This window comes from Citrus sinensis, chromosome 4 (genome assembly GCF_022201045.2).
Source record: "Citrus sinensis cultivar Valencia sweet orange chromosome 4, DVS_A1.0, whole genome shotgun sequence".
NCBI classification, from domain to species: domain Eukaryota; kingdom Viridiplantae; phylum Streptophyta; class Magnoliopsida; order Sapindales; family Rutaceae; genus Citrus; species Citrus sinensis.
Window position 1 is genome coordinate 5,168,054 of NC_068559.1, and position 21,875 is coordinate 5,189,928.

General features: G+C 34.7%; 1 pseudogene; it reads left to right on the forward strand.

Annotated features, from left to right (window-relative positions):
- Nucleotides 1-17,425: 17,425 nt before the first annotated feature.
- Nucleotides 17,426-21,352, forward strand: LOC102621505 (putative receptor-like protein kinase At3g47110; annotated as a pseudogene).
- The last annotated feature ends 523 nt before the right edge of the window (nucleotides 21,353-21,875 follow it).

Here is a 21,875-nt window from a genome sequence, read left to right on the forward strand (position 1 = left end):
CTTAAATATCATTATTATTAGTACTATATTCTATAAAATAGATATAATAATAATAATAATAATAAAATAAATGCAACGGGTATTATAATTTCTCCCCGACTTGAGAGAAATTTCGCCTTTGAAATTAGAACCTCACCTTATTTCTCAAAAAACTGAAGGTATTTCTCCTCAATCTCTGCCTTTTGTTCCCAAGTAGCTTCCTTTATAGAATGGTTTGTCTCAACGGGTATTAATGTCCTTCCCAGACCTTAAGCTTGAAGGGGATGTTAAGAATAAATGTTAGCATCATGTCACATGCCGCTCAAATCTCCCGCAATCGGAGGGTAATTCCGCGTACACGGGTCCGCTTAGCAAAAGTCCCCCTAGACGTGGAGTGCACTTAGAAGCAGGATGTGCTTAGTACTAAAGGCGAGATGTACTTAGAAGTGGGCTACGCCTAGAAATGGGCCGCCAACACAACTAGCCAACTGTAGTGCGCTTAGCAAATCACCCACCAAGGCCCAAGATCTAGACTTCTCTACAATTTGTAAATAGCTAGAACTTTCTAGAACTTTTCACTTAGCCCCCTAGGAGATATTTGTGCAAGTTGCATGGAAACTTTAAGAACCTTGCACCCAAGTCTATAAATAGGGGTGAGCCCCCTCATTTGCCAACCAACCACACCACACACTCAAACACTCAAGCACACACATTAGCTCTCTAGCTCTCTTGTAATTTATTCTTTGTGTAATAAAATATATTTTGGCCATATTGCTCTATTCTCTCTAGCATTTTCCGCAAAGCATTCTTCCTTAGCTAGTTGAGAAGTTCAGAAAGACTTACTTAGCGACTTGTGTGCTAGAAGTTGCCTAAGTGGCGCACAGGTTGCTGCAAAATAAAACTCATCCCATGACAATTAGCTCAACATATCAGCATCATATCAACATTAGCTCATCATTAGGTCAGCATGTTAGTTAAGTTGGTTAAATAACAAACTCTGATGATGTGGCTCTGAGTCAGCAAGTTTGTTACATGTAGTTAGCATTAGCAGAGCTGTAATTTCAATTTGTTATTAGTTTGTTTGATTTAGCTTAATCCTTGTACATGTATTTTATGGGTATAGTAAGTTCTAGATATCAATACAAATAGGCTTGTAAAAATCAGATTCAATGCAATAAGGAATATCTTAAGTTCATCAAATTTCTTTCTCAACCCATAATTTTTCTGTCAACTTTCTCAGTAACCAAACTGTTGCAAATTAAGCTTTGATTATACCTTCCCAATTGATGGGTCTCATATCCTTATCAATTGGTCTTGATTTGTCTAGAAAACAACTGAGTGGTTCCTTTCCTACTGAAGTTGGAAATCTTAAAAATCTAGAGTTGTTAAATATATTTAGAAACATGTTACAAGGTGAGATTCCTAGTACTCTTGGTAGTTGTATAAGATTGGAACAATTGGAGATGCAAGGTAACTTCTTCCATGGTTATGTTCCTTCATCTTTGAGTTCCTTAAGAGGTCTTAGAGTCTTGGATTTATCTCAAAATAACCTTTCAGCCAAAATTCCTAAATTTTTGGTTCGATTAGAATTGATGTAGAATCTAAATCTATCATTCAATGACCTTGAGGGCATGATACCAACTGAAGAAGTCTTTAAGAATGTAAGTGCTACTTCAGTTTTGGAAAACAATAAGCTCTGTGGTGGCATACTTGAATTCCAGTTGTCAACATGTGATTCAAAGAAATCTAAATAGAAGAGATTAACTTTTGTAGTGAAATTAGTAATAGCCATCGTTTATGTGCTCGTGGGACTTTCTTTGGCTCTATGTTTTCTGTTTCTTTGTTGGGTATAGAAAAGAAAAACAAAAGAATTCCAAGTAGTTCAATCTATTCACTCCCAAACCTATCGTATCAAAATCTTTACAATGCTACAGATGAGTTCACCTTAGCAAATCAGATTAGTGTAGGTAGCTTTGGGTCTGTTTATAAAGGAATTCTTGACGAGGGTAGAACGATTGTTGTAGTGAAGGTTTTTAATTTTCACCATAGAGCTTCCAAGGGTTTCATAATTGTGTGTAATGCATTAAAGAGCATCAGACATCGAAATCTTGTAAAGGTTCTCACTGCATGTTCAGGAGTAGATTATCACGATAATGACTTCAAGGTCCAAGTATATGAGCTCATACATAATGGAAGCCTAGAGGACTGGTTGTATCTCGTCACTAAAGAAGATAAAATAAATGAGGCACCAAGGAGTTTCAATTTGCTTCACAGACTTAGTATCGCCATTGATGTAGCCTATGCATTAAAATATTTACACCATGATTGTCAACCTCCGATAGCACATTGTAAATTGAAACCTAGCAATGTTCTTCTTGATGATGAAATGACTGCACATGTAGGTGACTTTGGGTTAGCAAGGTTCCTTCCACCCGCCCATACACAAACAAGCTTTATCGTGTCAAAAGTTCTATTGGCTATATTGCTCCAGATATTATCTTTTATATTTATCTTAGTTTGACTTCTAAAGCATTACAAAAAATGGTCTTCTCTAACGAAATTTGTACTATAACATTTCAAATAAAATTTCAACAGTTTATGTTTGTAGTACTCTAATTTTGTTTTTCAATAAAATATTATACTATTTCATACAAAACTTTTTGTTTCATGGAGAATGATCTTGGAAGTGAGGTGTCAACAAATGGAGATATTTATAGTTATGAGATATTGTTGCAAGAATTGGTGATTAAAAAAAAAATCATCATACATCATGCTTGAGGGTGATATGAATCTATATAACTTATTGAGAATGGCCTTGCCTGATCATGGATTCAACAATCCTAAATGTTGATGAAGATTTGGCTGTTACTGGCAGTCAGAGGCAGAAGCAAGCAAGAATCAACAACATCATTGAATGTCTTATTTCTATGGTAAGAATTGGATTCACTTGTTTAATGGAGTCACCGCAAGATCGAATGAACACGACCACTGTTGTCGATGAATTAAAATCAATCAAGAACATTCATGTCGATGAATTAAATTCTTCTTCTTCTTCTTTTACACTTTTACTAATCACAGGGCAATAGTACAATTAATTAAATACTTCATCAAGCAGAAGAAAGCAAGATCTAATCAACTGATCTTAGATAAGGAAAATAGTCAATTGATCAGAAGAGACTATTTTCTGGGGCCTGCGTTTCTACATGGTAGAGGCACAACATTTAATCAAATTATGTGTAGTCGATTTATACATGTACATTCGATCTGTTTCAAATAAATAATTTTCAGAGTTTTGTATTGAAGTTTATAGTATTTGATTTGTTTAAGAATGACTATGATCAATTAGCTTACCGGTGTTCTCTCCGAGTTTGGAATTGTATTGAAACAAATATTCAGTTACATTGATCTGATATGACTGAATTTTTTCTTCTTTCTGTCTAGATAGTATCCATATTGCCTGAGGTTCAACTCGGTCAAAATGTAAAAGAAATATTGCTAATGTCAAATTAAAATTAACTCTAGTTAAATTATGAGTTTGATGGTAATTAAATGTGGATGTTTAAAGTATAAGGCAACGTATCTTGCAGTTGTTATAATGTGGGCTAACATTAAATTTGATATTTGGTGATTAAGGCAGCTCGTTTGTTCAAGTCAACCAAATTCTTTGGCCTATTAGCCCTAACCATTTTTGTGTTCCCAACAATTACATCTTAATCCATCCTTTCCTGTGAGCCAGAGTGCATAAATAAACAAATTTCCCATTAAATATTTGAATACTTGGCGAAAGAAGATTATGTATGAAGCATACTGAAGCACCGGATCAGTAAGCGCTGACAAATCGAGGAGCTGAAATTTCTGCAAATATGGTTTTGGGCATCGAAGTTCTGGGCTTTAAACAATCAGGTCCACCGAAAATTTTGAGTTTTATCTGATAGGTCCCCGCACGTGAGAGACACGGGAGTCATATTGTTGTACATTGATCCTGCAACTTTGTGTTAATTTGAGCCCTTTAATTGGATCTTAGTTGGTTCATAATTCTGAATTGTTTTTCTAAGTTTGTATTTTTGCTATTCATAGCTTTAATGAAATATTTCTTATTTCAAAATACAGAAAATATTTTCGAAAGGGTAATTTAGGGATCCCCTGCTCTGCGCAGCTAATTTCTTTCTTCTTCTTTCAATCTCATGAGCATATGACCATTACAAAACCTTGATTTATTTGGAGAAAATGTAAGTTAAAATTCTCCTAATAACAAAAAAGAAATTTAGAGAAAAAGACGAGAAAATATAAACCTAAATCAAGATTTCACTATAAAAATTGACTCTGAAGAATCTAGATCAGATTCCTTGCATATATATGAAATTTAATATCCTCATGAATCAGTTCCAATAACTTAAACAAAAAATTTATCTATATATCCGCATATTGTTTTTATTTTGTTATATCCACCATTGTTGTTGAAACTTTGAGCTTGGAATAGAGTTATTGTGAATTTGTCAAAGAAAATGAGTGAGAAAGGAAAAAGAGAGAAAGAAAAAGATGGTTTAGAAGAAAGTGAGATGAAAAAAAATATTAGGCGGTTGGAGTTAATAAAATTTCTTTCAAACAAATTGTCTTTCAGTTAATCGTAGGCAGTTGAGGCCTGTTAATAAAATGCATTTAATGAGAAAAAAAATCTTAGCCACTAAAAATAATTAATTCATATCATAAGATCCTATAAAACTTTGGCAAAAGCTCAGTTAAGTATGGGATCCAAATCCAATGAGAAGGATTTGGTTAGTGCTCCATAAAAGATTAAAAATCTCTAACAATCTTGGGAATGGAGGACATTATGATTTAAATTTCTTCTACTCTTTTACAAATGCAACAAGGTTAATATGGTTTGGAATAAATGTAACAATTTTGGAGGGATACTACTTAGATGCATTAGTAACTTCTCAGCAACTATTGAAATCTTGCTCCTTGACAACAATAAAATATTTGGAAGCATCCCAACTGAGATTGCAAGTCTGTGAATTTGCTTGATTTAGAGATGTGGAGCAAACAATTATCAGGTACCCTCCCCCATCGTAGGAGAGCTCCAAAATTTAGAGATATTGCCTTAAATGCAAATAAATATTCCACCCACTATTGGGAAGTTGAAAAAGTTATTAGAACTATATTTTTTTTTTTGGACAATTTTCTTTACGATAACATCCCTTCAAGCACTACAATTGATCTTTCTAACAACAATCTTAGTGGTACTATACTTGTAACACCCTTGGCGAATCCCACATCAACAAAGTACGAGAGAGATGTTGGGTTTATAAGGGGTGATCTACACCTTAATTGGCAAGACGCGTTTTGTGATATATGGGCGCCCCAAGAACAAAACCGTGCGGGTCTTGTTAAGGTCCAAAGCAGACAATATCATGTCAGGTCTGGGTTGGGTCATGACAGATGGTATCAAAACGGCTCTGCATGTCCTCTTGAGCAATAGTGGGGCAAACCTCAGCGAGGACCCTGAGTCTCTAAGGGAGGTGTATGTAACACCCTAGGCGCGAATCCCACATCGACAAAGCACGGGAGAGATGCTGGGTTTATAAGGGTTGATCCACACCTTAATTAGCAAGACAAGTTTTGGGGTGTATGGGCGCCCGAGGAACAAAATTATACGGGCCTTGTTAAGGCCCAAAGCAGACAATATCTTACTAGGTCTGGGTTGGGTCATGACAATACTTCCCCAATTTATTGGTCTCTCATCCTTATCAATCCTTCTTGACTTGTCTAGAAACCAACTGACAGGTTTTCTTCCCATTCAAGTTAGAAAATTAAAAGATTTAGAAAAATTATGTGTTCTTGGGAACATGTTAAAATGTGAGATTCCTAATAATCCTAGTAGTTGTGCAAGATTAGAACAATTAGGGTTGTAGGACAACTTATTGCAAAGTTCTATTGAATTCTAGATGATTGTAGAACAACTTTTGCAATGAAGGTATTTAATCTTCTTCATAATGGAGCTTCCAAGAGTTTTATAACTGAGTGCACTGTGTTAAAGAGCATCAGGCATCTGAATCTTGTCAAGGTTCTCATAGCTTGTTCAGGAATGGATTATCAAGGTAATGATTTCAAGGCATTTGTATATGAGCTCATGCATAAAGAAGTCTAGATGAGTGATTGTATCTTGCCTCTAGAGACGATGAAACAAGGCACTGAGGAGTTTAAATTTGATTTGGAGACTAAGCATCGCCATTATTGTAATATGTGCATAAAACTATTTGCACCATGATTGTCAACTTTCAACTGCTCATTGTGACCTGACACCTAGTAGTATTCTTCTTGATGATGAAATGACTGTATGTGTAGATAGTTTTGGTTTAGCAAAATTCCTTCCACCTGCTAATTTGCAAATAAGTTCCATTGGCATTAAAGGATCTATTGGCTATATTATACCAGGTGTCATCTTTTAATGACCCGTATAGTAATACAAAAAATGGTATCCTCCAATAAAGCATGTGTTGTTGTAACTTTTTAAACATAATTTTCTAACATTTTACATTTGCAAACACTCTTGATTTCTTCTATAAAACCTTGTACTATTTCAAGCAATCTTTTTTGAATGGCAGAGTATGGTTTAGGAAGTGAGGTGTCTACAAATAGAGATATTTATAATTATAGGATATTGCTGTTAAAATTGGTGATAAAGAAAAAAAACTATCAAACATCATGTTTGAAATTAATATAAATCTACACAACTTTGCGAGAATGGCCTTGCCTGATTATGTGATGGATATTGTGGATTCAACACTTAAATGATGACGAAGATTTTGTTGGTATTGATAACCAAAGGTAGAGACAAGCAAGCATCAATAATATTATAGAATGTCTTATTTCTATGGTAAGAATATGAGTTACTTGTTCAATAAAGTAGTAGCAAAATCGAATGAATATGGCCAATGTTGTCCATGGATTACAATCAGTCAAGAACATTCTTCTTGCTCCTTGAACTATGTCCACTAAGCAGAAAGGTAGTCAATTGATAAAAGTTATCCTTTAGCTTTTACCAAGTAATGTACATTTGTATTGCATCTTATTACTTTATATTTTATGTTTTTCCACTTTTACTAATCACAGGGCAAGACAGTTAAAAACGAGATCGGAAGACAACAATGGATTGTTTTTCGGGGGCTGCTAGAGCCAACCATATTTTATCGATTAATGGATAATTTTATGTATTCAAGTTATGTGTGTTGAATCTATTTCAAAAGGGGAAAAAAATTCATCATTTTTATTGGAGTGGCTGTATTTAATTTGTAAGAAAGACAACAATCTTCTAGCTTCCTTGTATAAACGGTAAAACTAAAGGTTGGAAAAAGGAATATGTTGCCAACCCCAACTAGTTTGGAGTTGAATTAAAATGGATATGGGCTATTATTTACAAACATTCTGTTATTTGTGCCCAGGATATGGCTCAATTTTCTTCACTGTCCTTTGTAGCAGGATCCATATTGCTTGGTCTAAGATCTCGGTCAAAATATAAAATAAGTATTGCTACTGTCAAAACTCTAGTTTAAATATGAGCTTGATGTCACTTAAAAGGCGGCCGATTCAAATCAAATACTATACATTCCTATAAAGTAGAACAAATAACATCGTTTTAGCAACATCCCAGATTCTTTTCTATAAAACATTCCCATGCTTAACTATCAAGGATGAAGACTTGGGCAACATGTCTACTGTTCGAGTGTTGCTTGAGAACCTACCCTCTAGAAATGAGATAAGATATTAGTAGAGCATATCCATATAATTAAAAATACAAGTTTTGAGTAGCTGGGTCTCCCAAATGATCTAAAATGTCATAGGAACCGACAAGTTGAAAGTGCTTAAGGTTTGATGTGTTAATATATTGATAGATCTGAAAGCTTGCGAGTTTGTGCTTTGATTTGTGATTGATGCTGCATTTGCTGCTTGAATATTACCATTTTCAAGTTAGGAACATAGAGATTCATAGATTTATAACTTAAGAAGTATGAAATATATGTTTTTTAGCATACTATTTCATTCGTTACTATTAATGTTCATATACAAGGTGTCTAATTTTTTCATAAAGTAATCTCAGTACAACTTCATAGTTGTAACAAAGATCTTATGGGTATGCTTTAAGATCTATCGGCCCTTAATTGTTGTACTACATAGGTGACAAAAATCCATTTGTGTTAATGTTTCCTTGAGCTCATCATGTAGATCTGAATCATGTGCCAAGTCATCTTCACATGTAGACTGTTGGATCCTGGTGTTGTTGTTGAACTCTTTCTCTGAGATAATTGATCGAACACTTATTCTAACATTTTCCTAGAACTAATTGATTTCCAATAAATTTGTGTTAAAAGCTTCAAAGCCTTTATGTTGCTGGAAATCCTCAATAATCCATGTTTCCAGTTTTTAGAATTCTTTTGGTGCTGCATTCGGAAAAAAAATCACTAACAAAAATATATACTAGATTTCAAAACTTAGAAGAAATTGGTGTCTTGCAGTGTTATATAGTTCAATGTTTCAATTAGACTTGTCTAATCTATATGAACTGAGAAATCATACAAGATTGGTGAGATTAATTGGAGAATTTTCAGCAATTAAAAGAGTGTGACAATCAGAAGAAATATTATACAGGAACATCTCATTTACACCCACACACACACAAACATATATGTCTAAAATATGAATGTTACATGCATGATTACTATAATTTGATGGAGTAGTGTCACAAATTTTTGTCGTTTTTCATTAAAAGTAATCACCATATTTATCTTTATAAATGTCACACACTATTCATTAGAAGTTTATCATCACCAAGAGATGTTCACATTTATGTGCATGGAAAATTAATGATTTAATTTCTTTACGCCTATTTTGTTTCAACATGAATATCCTTGAATAGGATACATACTTTGATCATCGTCGCTTTGTCAACAGCTCGATGCAACGATCATGTACAGAATTTAAAATGGACACCTTTTCGTTGTAAAATTTTGACCGGTTAATTGGCTTACCTTTTGACTGAAAAATAATAAATGCAATATAATCAAAGTGTTGATAGACTTCACAGCCTTGCCAATTAAGTCTAATCGTGTGTCTCTATATAAATATTCGGAAATATTCCTAGAATATGGGATTGTTTTAAAGCCTGCAACAAGTTTACAATATTGTTAACAGACTTTTACATCATTGCAAATGTAAAACAACAAAAAAGAAAGTAGTGGGCCTAGGCCTAGCCCGAGCTTTTTTCCTTGAGCCCTTATCCAGGCCCTCATGTGTAAGGGCTGGGTCGAAGCCCGTGGACCTAGGCCGGGCTGGACTGAGCTTGGGCCAGCCCGTGCTTTTTTGGCCACCCTAGTTAGTGGTAGTTATCATTATGTCTATTGCATTTTAAAAGTCAACATTGCTTGTCAAAAGTCATCATTGCATTTTTGCATGTGCTCCATAATTATTATGCTTGCCTGCCAATACTCCCCATCATGTTGGAGCATGGATGTCCATCATGCCCAACTTGCCAAGAAGACAGTCAAATTGTTGAGAAGCTAGAGGCTTAGTAAAAATGTCGGCAATTTGTTTAACGGTGGATGTTGAGTGTTAGAAAATACATATTTATAAAGGAGAAAACCATCATTTTATATTTCAAGTCTTACTAACAACCTTTACTTTTATGTGTTTTAGCTTCTTGTAATTTAATTATGTGTGTTTTATTTTAATTAAGTATTTTATGTATTTTAGGGGCATAATAGTTATTTCACAATAAACGAGAGATCAAATGGCAAAACAGACATCACTTTTGAACTCAGGACGGTCGAAAACCTTAGGAGGAGCATAAAAGGAAAAATGGCACTGTTCACATGTACGGTACTATTCACATATACGGTACTGTCTACGTTACTGTTCACGACACTGTTCACATAGACGGATCGATGACGTGGCATTGACCGATGATGTGGCATTGACTGATGAGGTGTCACGATCCTGTTGGACTAAAATTCTTATGCATTGTTGATTGATGACGTGGCAGTATATCAGTGGACCAAAAATCTCGCGTATGGTATATGCATTACACAGGATTATTTTCAACCAAACCGCGTCACTGTTCACCCGGGTCAAACCGTGTTACTGTTCATCCGCATGGTCAAACCGCATACTGTTCACGCGTACTGTTGACTGATGACGTGGCGAAATCCTGAGCGTCCAAACTGTTTTTAATCCGATGGCCACAATTTACTCAATGTATCTATAAAAAGGGGGCCTCCCCCCCTAATTTGATATCTCTGAATCCATTTTCTGTAATTCCTTCTCCATCTTGTATTTTCTTCGTATTTTAATAAATTCCCATTTTGCCCCTAGTTCAATTATGAGTGGCTAATTTTCTTTCAAGCTTGGGTTGAAGGTGAAGTCTCAACATGTGTCATGGGCTTTATTTGGTAAATTTATTTTCTCTTCCCCTCTAATTTTTGTGGATGTTTTGACTTCTCGTCGACAAATAATACTAATCTTGTCTAGTACCGCCTTGGTTTCACCGGCCCCCTAGTACAAGGTTATTATTATTTGGCAAGATAAGCCCTTAGCACCATATTGATTAGAGCGTGGTTCATGAGGTGTGGATTCCCCCCTCATGATTTAATTGGCATTAATAAGGATTATTTAGCCCATGATGCATGTTGATACGGATCCAGATACCCAAGTACGTCATTTCAATAGAATTCTCTTCAATTTATTCTCGCCATTTCAATACCAATTTTAGAATTTATTCTCGCCATTTTAATTTAAGTTTTAGTATATTCCAAATCATTTCCACCACAAATCCAATCACCCATTTACAAAATTAATTCTACACAATTAAAATCCACCTCCTCGTGGGATCGACACTCGTCACCATTGATCTATACTACAATAGATTCGTGCGCTTGCGAGTACATTAAATTTTGCACAACAGTGGACACATGAGCAGTTTTGATTAACCCAACCTGAATTTTTTCTCGGATAAAATGACAATCTAATTCAATATGTTTGGTTCGATCATGAAAAACATGATTTGTTGCAATATGGAGTGTCGCTTTATTATCACAGTGTAAGAGAGCTGGTGAAGGAAAATTGAGACCAAAATCAGCAAACTGGAATTACAACCATTGTAATTCACAAGTAGCTTGGGCCATAGATCTATACTCTGCTTCAACTGTAGAACGAGAGACAACACTTTGTTTCTTGGTCTTCCAAGAGATAAGAGTAGATCCAAGAAAAGTGCACAAGCCACTTGTAGATCAACGAGTATCAGGACAACTTGCCCAATCAGAGTCTGCATAGGCAATCGGCTAAAGGGGACTTGAAGTTGCCATCAGGATGTCTTTTCTGGCACTTCCCTTTAAATAACATAAAACATGTAAGCAGGCTTCAAAGTGAGGCTGTTGTGGTGCCTGCATAAATTGACTTAAAAGATTAACAACAAAAAGGATGTCTGGTCGTGTAATGGTTAAATAGAGCAGACGACCTATGAGACGACGGTAAACTGATGGATTTGGCAATTTTGCTCCATTGGTGTTGTAGAAGTACGATAACCTAACATTCTCATGTCTTCCAAGATGTCAAGACAATATTTTCATTGACAGAGAAAAATTCTCTTTGATGATCGAGCAACTTCAATCCCGAGAAAATACTTAGGTGGCCCAAGATCTTTGATACTAAATTAATTATCAAGCATTTTCTTCAAAACTTCAATTTCAGTTGAATCATCACTTGCCACCGGAATGTCATCAATATAAATTAAGACAAAAAGAGAATAATTTATTATTTGCTTAGAAAACAAAATGGTGTATTCCGCCTTTGACTAAGTGTACCCTTGGGAGATTAAAAAATGTCTTAATTTGGCAAACTAATTGTGACTTGCTTGTTCAAGCCCATATAATGATTTATTAAGACGACATACATATTTTCCTTTCTCCCTCAGTTCACAATATCTAGGTGGTATTTGCATGTAAACCTCATCATCAAGTTCACCATGAAGAAAAGCATTGTTGACATCAAGTTGGTGCATAGACCAAGCTTTGATAGCTGCTATGGCAAACAAATAACGAACAGTGGTCATTTTTGCCATTGGGCAAATGTTTCATTATAATCAATTCCCTCTATTTGTGTGAATCCTTTAGCAACCAGACGTGCTTTAGATCTCTTAATGGTTCCATCTGATCGATATTTAATCATATAAACCCATTTGCATCTGATAGGTTGTTTACCATATGGTAAGGTAGTGATAGTCCGAGTATTATTCCTCTCAAGAGCCAATATTTCTGCAGACATGGCTGCCCTCCATTCTGGAACTTTAAAAGCTTGATAAAAGATTGTAGGCTCTACTTTTGAGTCAACAGATGTAAGAAAAACTTTATGTTTGTCAGATAAACGATTATAAGAAATGACATTAGCTAAATGATAAGATGTACTTGTACCATGAGAAGGCGTTGAAGACGAACAATCTGTTGGAATGGTAATGTTGCAAATGTAATCATTTTAATATCCTGGTGGATGGCGATTACTGGTTGGCCGACCATGCAACAAAGATGAAAAAGTCTCTAGATGAGGTTGGACATCATTATCATTATCAATGGGTGAAGAAGATGAAGAATATTCTACATAAGGTAGGGTATCCTTATCATTTGGAAACTCAGAGATTGCCAATGATATAATTGGATGTGTAGATGGTTTAAAAAAGAACCACGAAAAGGAAAAACATGTTCATAAAACAAAACATCCCTACAAGTATAAATGGTTCTTACAGCCAAATCATAAAATTTATACCCTTTTTGTCCAAAAGGATACCCTATAAATATCCTTGGTTTTGAACGAGCATTAAATTTATGTCTTTGAGGTGAAAGATTATGAGCAAAGCAAAGACATCCAAAAACTTTAAGATGAGAGTATGACAGAGGATTACCAAGTACCATTGCATGTGCAGTTTTAACATTTAGAACAAGAGAAAGAATTTTGTTAATTAAATAAGCAGCAGTAAGAACACATTCCCCTCAAACGTTTAAAGGAAGATTACTTTTGAATCATAACGTTCGAGTAACATCAAGTAGATGGCGATGTTTTTGCTCCACTACTTCGTTGGTGAATGACTCCATGAATTTTGAAGAAATCTAGTAAATCTTTAGAGAGAAATACGGTTCCATTATTAGTTCAAACTCCTTTAATGAGAAAAATAAAGTGTAATTCATTAAAGGAAATAACAAGAGCACCATCAATTTGTAATTTTCTTATTCTAGTATCATACTGAGTAGATACCAAAGAAAATAATGATTTTAACACATTTTGAGTTTCAGACTTATATTTCATCACGAAAACCCAAGTACAACGACTGAAATCATCAACAACGGTTAAAAAAATAATGAGCTCAAGAGTTATTAGCAATAAAAAAAACTTCCCCAAATATCATAATGGATTAATTCAGGAGTTAAAGCAGAAATAGAACTTGAGTGGTTTGCAACAGGATGACCCAAACGCCAATGCCAAATATCAAATGAAGGCTTCACATTTGCATAAAGGTTTGTTGAATGTTGCAAGTGATAAAGGTCATTCCAACATTTACCCACTCCAATCGTTTTCTTCGTGGTGAGGTCCTAAAATACACAATTTTCAAGGAAAAATGTCACTAAGCAATTAATGGCTTTTGTGATCTGTGATACCGACATTAAATTGAACTTAAAAAATGGTATATGAAAACTATTATCAAGATGGAGAGAAGAATTAATAGAAGTTGCACCAATTTTAGTTATTTGTGCAGTGGAGACATCAGCCATTTGAACACTTGAGAGAGAAGTGTTTGGTAATAAAGACTGAAGGAGTTGAGGTGAGGAACACATATGGTTTGTGGCTCCACTATCAATTATCCAAGTATCATCAAGAGAAGAACTAAGAGCAATACTTATAAAATTAATGAGGGAATCATTTCTACCTCGTTGTAGTATTGTAAGGATTTGATCATATTACTATTGTGTTATTACCACAGAAGATGCACTGGTTGGTTCTTTAAATTTAGAAGTGGAAGTGGCTGGTTGCTTAGATGACACAACACAACTACGTGGTTGAGAGCGAGGAGTTTGTGAGGAAACATTGTTAATATGCTCTGGATAACCATGAAATTGGTAACATTTTTCTATAGAATGACCTTCTTTACTACAGTGAGTGCAGCGAACCTTTGGACGATTTTTTTGTCCGCCTCTATGAGAGGATGCTTACCAATTTCCAGGTTTCCCAGGAGTTGGAAAGGAGTGATGTAGTTTAAAATTTTGACGATTATTGCCCTGAGACACAACTAGTGCATACCCTTTATTTGAGGTAGATGTCGAAACAGAGATTAGTCGTTGTCTCTCTTCTTGCAATAATAATGAATAAATTTTATTCATTTTTTGTAATGGCTCATTTAACAAAATTTGACTCCGAATGGCTAAGTAGCTATAATTGAGATCTTACAAAAATTGCATTCCACGATCTTGTTGTAATAAATGTTTCACTGTCTTAGCAGCTCTACATGAACAACTTGGAATGGTTATATATGATGCCAATTCATCCCATAAAATCTTTAAATGAGTATAATAAGTAGTGATGGAAAGATCTCTTTGTTTACAACATGAAATTGTCTTTTTTTACCTCATATATATTTGTGCTATTGGGTTGGGAAAAATGTTCCTCCAAGTCCATCCAAATTGCTTGTGTTGTGTCTAAATAGATGATGCTTGATGCAAGTTCTAGAACCATTGAACGAATATGCCATGAAGTAACCATGTCATTGGCTCAAACCGACTGTTCATGATTTGAAAAAGTGGAAGGAGGAGCTGGAATTGTCCTAACAACAAAACCCAATTTATTTTTTGCCCTCAATGCCATACATAGTGCCCTATACCAAGTGTTATAATTATCTCCATTGAGTGGAGGTGACATTGAGAAAGGATTAGGAATTGAAGTATCCATATTTGATGTATTACTAGTGGAATCAACCATGAAGAATAAAAAATGAAAGAAGTGAGGAAATACAATTTAGAGCATCTACTTTGATACCATATTAAAAAGCTAAAGGCAAGAAAAATAAGTTTTATTCATCAATTATCGTCTATTTTACAATAATATAAATATACAAGCTATCGTAACAATTATAAGAGAAAGTCAAAGGAAAATAAATGAAGGAATGTAATAGTTGTCTGCTGGGAGGAAAATAAATGAAGGAGGATAGTAGTTGTCTGTTAGGAGGAAAATAAATTAAGGAGGATAGCAGTTGTCTGGTGGGAGAAAAATAAATGAAGTAGGATAGTAGTTGTTTGGTGGGGTTGGTGGTAGTTATCATTATGTCTATTGCATTTCAAAAGTCATCATTGCATGTCATCATTGCATTTTTACATGTACTCCGTAATTATTATGCTTGCATGTCAATACTTGTTACACATACTTTTGAAAGGGTTTTTGGTAAGGTTGGGATTCTTTCATTTTATGATCTTGTACTACAAGTGTGATGATTAATAGTTAATAAATAAAATAGTTAAAAATGGTTATATCTTATCTATTTATTGCTGCCAAAAGACACATGATAAATAATTTTGAAAGTTCAAGAGAGCTCAAATTAGGAGAGAATCTTAATCCTTTTGGTAATACTTGATGATTGTTAAAAAACATGTACATGTTGACAAATTAGAAAATCAACACCCATATTTATGTACTTGTATATTTTAACACATACATGTAATATAAAAAAGAAGAAAAGAACTATTGTGACCATAGTATCATACAACTCACTGTTTTTAATAGGGATGATAATGGGGCGGGTTCAGGGCGCGGATCATGATCCCCGAACTCAAACCAAACTAAAAGCAATCCCCAAACTTGCCCAAATACCCAAAAATTTTATTTGGGAAAAGTTCGGGTATATCTCCGAAAATCTCCGAAGCGAAAATCTCCAAATGGGACGGGAATTAAAACAGGAATTCGATCCCCATTTATTAAACAATTTACACACACACACACACACACTCTTTTGGTTTATTAATTTATTTTAAATATCATAATTAAATTTATAAAGTAAGATCAAGATTCGATATACAGAACTCAAAAAGACGAGGGACGTTCAACATATGCAGGATCATTAAAAAATGTCCATTCAATGGCTTGATTGTTGGGATTAAGTATAAAATTTTATTGCTAAGGTGGTATCTTGATTTGGCCTAAAACTTTTTTAATAAAATTTTAGTTATCTAATTATACTATCACGTTTTGTCAAATTGTATAAAATAATTTGTATAAAGGCATAAATTCTATTGATTGATTCTTAACTTGGAAATCATGACTAAAAGAAATTAATTAAAAACGATGGAAGCATGTTAAAAAATATTTCTATTCATGTATGCCATTCAAATTACATTCACATGTTCCAAGAATCAAAATAAAAGATGAGCGAAATTAGGAATTTATATTTTAGTAATTTTATAAAATTAAATTAATTTGATTATATATTTAATATTTTCACTTTTGAAATAATGAAAAATCTTAAATTAATAATTTTTAATTTTTAAAATTTATTTAGGGTTGAGTTCAGTGACCCATAAAATTTCCGAACCCAAACCCAAAAATTTTTTGGGCGTCGAGCTCATTCCCCAAATAGACCTGATTTCATTTTCAAGCTTTACAGCTTTGAATTAGCAGGAGTCTCTGGGTCCAAGATCCTGCGGATATTGCTGCCACCCCTAAATTTTAAGATTAATCAACACTGAGATAAAAACAGCTTCACGGCGATAAAATTTTGGACCTTGGTGGGCATATCCTTCAAAGGAAAAGTCTGCTTTAAGGGGAACTCGAATAACATTTCATTCTTGGAATATTGGCTAACTTGCATCTTTTCAGTTTTCACGTGTAACCATAACAATAATTAAAAATTGTCCAGATAATTGGGCGCTCGCACTAACATGATTGTTACATTGTTATTTATTCACAATACGAATAACAAATTAAAGTTATATAGTCCCACTCCCACTTTTTTATAACATAAACGTTGGCTAAGTTGCATCTTTTCACATGTAAAATAAGATTAATTGAAAAGACTTCAGATATTTGGGCGCACTAACGTGATTAATTACATTATTATTTATTCACAATAAGAGTGATAAATCAAAGTCAAATAGTCCCACTCCCACTTTTTCTTTTTACACAAGTGTTGGCTGACTTGTATCTATTCACACGTAACCATAGTATTAATTAAAATAGTTCGGATAATCGGGTGCGCTAACGTGATTATAACATTATTATTTATTTGCAATTAGAATAACAAATTAAAGTTAGTCTCACTCCCACATTTTTTGACTCATGCAATATAATAAAATTCATTAACACGCGTGATTATTAAATTATTATTTTAAATTCCTACCGATTGCACTGTTAGAACTTAGAAGCGTAATCAGTGATAATATATATGGCAGTGGCCGGACTGCCTTCGGAGTACAGACCTCAAAACCAACTCCTATTGAGAGATAAAAGGCTTTTACCTATTCAAAACTTTTTTCCACCCAACATGTGCATAAGAGTGTGTTTTTCTTTTCTTCTTTTGCATTCTGTCCTTCTATTCTGCAATGGATTTCATGTCCCTGAATTCCTTGGGAATGAAACAGACCGAGTAGCCTTGCTTGAATTCAAGTCCAAGATCACTCATGACCCTCTTGATGTTTTAGCCTCGTGGAATGAATCCATCCACTTTTGCAAATGGCATGGTGTGACGTGTAGTCGTAGGCACCAACAGAGAGTCATAATCTTGAACTTGAAGTCCCTTAACCTTGCAGGCTCAATATCACCTCACATTGGAAATTTGAGCTTTCTCAAAGTTCTAAAACTCCAAAACAATGGCTTCACCCATGAAATTCCTTCAGAAATTGGTTGTTTGCGAAGATTACAAGTACTAGCTCTTCACAACAACTCAATTGGTGGGGGAATTCCTTCCAATATGTCCCGTTGCTCAAATCTTGTTGAAATCTACCTATCTCATAATCTTTTGGTGGGGAAAATTCCTTCAGAACTTAGCTCCTTGCCAAAGATTGAAGTTCTCCATTTAGATTCAAACAATCTAACAGGAAGTATACCTTCTTCTTTGGGAAACTTATCATGCATTCAGAAACTGTTCCTGGGTGATAATAAATTGGATGGGAGTATTCCAGATTCTGTTGGCTCGTTGAAGAATCTTGAGGAGCTGTCATTGGCTGAAAATAGGTTGTCTGGTACTCTACCTTCCTCAATCTTCAATATCTCCTCACTCGTAGCTTTCGATGTAGGAGTGAACAGAGTTCAAGGGGGTATTCCCTTGGACTTTGGTTTTACTCTCCCAAATCTCCTATTTTTAAGCCTTGGTTTCAACCAAATTACTGGAGTTATTCCATCTTCTATGTTCAATGCCTCGAAGTTGGAAGTATTTCAAGTCACGAGCAATAACCTAACTGGGGAAGTGCCTTCTTTGGAAAAGCTACAAAGGCTTACTGTGTTCAGAATTGCAACCAACAGTCTTGGAAGTGGGGGACACCATGATTTAAACTTCCTCTGTTCTTTGACTAATGCAACTAGTCTAAAGCATTTGGATATAAATAATAACAATTTTGGAGGGTTACTACCTGGATGCATTTGCAACTTATCAATAACTCTTGAAACGTTGATCCTTAACAGCAATAAAATATTTGGAAGCATTCCAGCTGGGATCGGAAAGTTTATCAACTTGCAGACTCTGCACATGTGGGACAACCAATTATCAGGTACCATCTCCCCTGCTATAGGAGAGCTCCAAAATCTAGTGACATTGGCTTTAAATGCAAACAGATTATCAGGAAACATTCCACCCTCTATCGGAAATTTGAAAAAGTTGTTACAATTATATTTGTTTGAGAATTTTCTTCAGGGTAGCATCCCTTCGAGCTTAGGCCAGTGTCAGAGTTTGACAACAATTAATCTTTCTTATAACAATCTTAGTGGCACCATACCTCCCCAATTGATGGATCTCACATCCTTATCAGTTGGTCTTGATTTGTCCAGAAACCAACTGGTTGGTTCCCTTCCTACTGAAGTTGGAAAACTGATAAATTTAGAAATATTATTTATTTCTAGGAATATGTTGGAAGGTGAGATACCTAGTACTCTTGGTAGTTGTATAAAATTGGAACAATTCAAACTGGGAGGCAACTTATTCCAAGGTCCTATTCCTTTATCTTTGAGTTCTTTACGGGGTCTTAGAGTCTTGGAATTGTCTCAAAACAATATTTCAGGTGAAATTCCTAAATTTTTGGTAGAATTACAATTGGTGCAGAATTTGAATCTGTCTTATAATGACCTTGAGGGTGTGATACCAACTGAAGGAGTTTTTAAGAATGCTAGTGCTATTTCAGTTTTTGGAAATAGTAAACTATGTGGTGGCATACCTGAATTTCAATTGCCAATATGTGGTTCAGAGAAATCTAAACATAAAAGATTGACCATTGCAGTGAAATTAGCAGCAGCTATTATTTCTGTGCTTGTAGGAATTCTTTTGTCTGTATCTTTTCTGTTTCTTTGTTGGGTAAGGAAAAGAAAAGATAAAAAAAAGCCAAATAGTTCGATAAATTCACTACGACATTTATCGTACCAAAACCTTTACAATGCTACTGATGGGTTCTCCTCAGCAAATCAGATTGGCATGGGCAGCTTTGGGTCTGTTTATAAAGGAATTCTTGATGAAGGTAAAACAATTATTGCTGTGAAAGTTCTTAATCTTCTTCATCATGGAGCTTCCAAGAGTTTCATAGCTGAATGTAGCGCATTGAGGAACATTAGGCATAGGAATCTTGTCAAGATACTTACTGTATGCTCAGGAGTAGATTATAAAGGTGATGACTTCCAAGGCCCTTGTGTATGAGTTCATGCATAATGGAAGCCTAGAGGAGTGGTTGCATCCTGTTAGTGGAGCAGATAAAACTGTCGAGGCACCAAAGCGTTTAAATTTTCTTCAAAGAATAAACATCGCCATTGATGTAGCTTGTGCATTAAAATATTTGCACCATGATTGTCAACCTGCAACTGCACATTGTGACCTAAAGCCCAGCAACGTTCTTCTTGATCATGAGATGACTGCACATGTAGCTGATTTTGGTTTAGCAAAACTCCTTCCACCCGCTCATTTGCAAACAAGCTCCATCGGTGTCAAAGGAACTATTGGTTATATTGCACCAGGTATTATCTTTTCTATTTATCATTCTATGACCTCTAAAGTAACACAAAAATTGGTTTCCTCCAATGATGCATGTGCTGTAACTTTACAAACAAACTTTTCTAACATTTTTACATTTGCCTTAATTTATTTTGTAAAACCTTATATTCTTTCATGTAATCTTTTCGAATAGCAGAGTATGGCCTAGGAAGTGAAGTGTCAATAAATGGAGATGTTTATAGTTATGGGATACTACTATTAGAATTGATGACAAGAAAAAGGCCATCAGATATCATGTTTGAGGGAAACATGAATCTACATAACTTTGCGAGAACTGTCTTACCTGATCATGTGATGGATATTGTGGATTCAACACTTCTAGCTGATGATGAAGATTTGACTATTACCAGCAATCAGAGGCAGAGGCAAGCAAGAATCAACAACATCATGGAATGTCTCATTTCTGTGGTAAGAATCGGAGTTGCTTGTTCAATGGAATCGCCGCAAGATCGAATGAACATGACCATTGTTGTCCACGAATTACAATCAATCAAGAGCATCCTTCTTGGACCCAAAACTGTGTCCAACAAGCAAAAAGGTAATCAAATGATACAGACCATCCTTCAGGTTTTACCGGTGAGGTAGATTTTTGTGTTATGCTAGTGCTTTATTTTTATGTTTTTACTTTTTTACTAATCTCTGGGCAAGACAGTTAAAAACTTCATCAAGGAGAAGAAATAAAATTTGATCGATCTTGGAGAAAGAAGATGGTCACGTGATCGGAAGAGAGTATTTTCTAGGCATTGCCGGATTTGAGTTTTACGTATTCAACCTGTCTCAAATAAAAGATTTCGGATTTTTATACTGATGTTTGTTGTATTTGATTTGTTTAAGAATGACTATGATCATCCAGCTTGCATGTGTTATCTTTTATAGTATAAAAAAATGGTAAAGCTCAAGGGTAGAAAAAGGATCATGTCTAGTTGGAGCTGTATTGAAATGAATATGGGCTATTATTTAGGAATATTTTGTTATAAGCACCTGGGATTAATGTTGATATAATGACTCGATCAACTTCACTGTCTTTCTAACTGTACTAGCAATACCCATATTGCTTGAGGTTCGATCATACGGTCCAAAATTAAAAGAAGTACGAGCTTGATGGCACTTAGAGTGGCCGATATATATATGAGCTTCCAAGAAGATAGTTAAAGTTTCCGCTAACTTATCTTGGATTTGTCATAACGTGGGCCAGAATTAAAATTGATATATTTGGTGATGAAGGAAGCTCATTTGTTCATGGGAAGAATCAGCATGTATAAACAATTTTACACAAACGATTCGCTCAATTACGAGAAACAATAAATCAGATGAATCAGCAAAAGAAGCAACAAATCAGAGAGCACACTGTATGAAGACTACAAGTACTAAGGGGCGCCCTTCCATCACCAACTCTGAAATATGTTTTAATAGAAATTGAGAAAAACATTTTAAACAAAGGTGTAATCAAAATAATTGGTGGGATCTCTTTTGTCGTAGATAACACTCTGTTACTTTATTTGTTGGGAAAATATGCTCTTTAAAAATATATGTGTTTATTTAATTGTAATAAATAATTTTTCTGATTAATAAAATAAATGAGGTATTTTATTCAAGTATCTTAATTTCATTAATATTTTGAGTAATTCTC